This window comes from Haplochromis burtoni, unplaced genomic scaffold (assembly GCF_018398535.1).
Source record: "Haplochromis burtoni strain Fernald_Lab_line unplaced genomic scaffold, NCSU_Asbu1 Contig_1304, whole genome shotgun sequence".
NCBI lineage: Eukaryota > Metazoa > Chordata > Actinopteri > Cichliformes > Cichlidae > Haplochromis > Haplochromis burtoni.
In genome coordinates, this window is record NW_024583665.1 from 33,858 (window position 1) to 35,081 (window position 1,224).

Here is a 1,224-nt window from a genome sequence, read left to right on the forward strand (position 1 = left end):
CCGAACAAGCCGAACGGAAGCGTAACGAATTGACACAAACCGTATGGAGTGGAGAAGGCCGTTTTCTCCAGTCAAATATTTTAAACCTTGGTGATTGAGTTGTACAATATTTAATTACATTGACATAGATTTAATTTTGTCAGTGAAATAAATTACTACTATAACTAGACATCAGCAAAGCATGTAGAACTGTTACGCCCCTAGTCTAGGTGTGTAGAGACACACATATGATTTGAGGAGAGAGAAGCAAGTACCCGCCCTGGTTCCCAAACCAAACAACCGAACCTGGTTATGACTAAAAAAAACCACGGTGATTTTATTCAGTGTCAAGAAGCATACCTCCAGGGTGGACCCAGGCCAAAATAATAAACAAAACCAACTAAGTCCCACCAGAGAAAACTAACTAAACCCTAAGAAAGAAACAAAACAAACAACTGACAATAACTATCCCTCGCTTCCTGGCGAAGAAACAGGAGAAAACAGTTCAAAACAAAAAGGCGGCTGACCCCTTCGCTTCAGCCTATGCACACATAAGCACTGGACTCATATCTACACATTTGGTGGCTCTCAAGGAGCATGCTTCCACATATACAAAATCACACAAAGAATATGGAAGGGCCAGGCTGCTGTCAACCGGTTCACTCTCGCTCACTTGTCTCTCTCCCTGCAGCTGTCAGAGCGGCTTTTTGAACCCAGTCGCATGATCCATGATCCAATCAGCAGCCCACTGCTCTTCATTGGAGGAAGGACCTGCAGAGATTCTTAAAACACAGCAAAGAAACACAACACAGCAGCTAACACAGATTTCCTATGGCCATGGGCCATAACAAGAACCTAAAAATAAACAATTTGAAAGAGACGAAACTGTGGAAAATTGTGTGAGACTACAAGGTGTCTGAAAATACTTAACCTGATGGTGTTAACTTACGTTGGCTTATCAACTCCAGATCCATCATATGTGCTCAGATTTATGGAAAAATGTCCCTTAAAATTCAAACTTCTTGTTAATCAAAGTATAATGCTGGAAAAATATTAATTTATCAGGTTAACACAGATTGTTGAATCTGGTTAGATCAGGTATAACTGTGTCAAATGCTGAACTTTGAGCCTGTTATAAAATAATAGAGCTGAAACCATATCTGTCTTTATGGTGTTCAAAAAGGGGGAAGCATTCATATGTGATGTGTTATCTCAGCTATCCTACTGAAGGTGGCAGTACAGGAC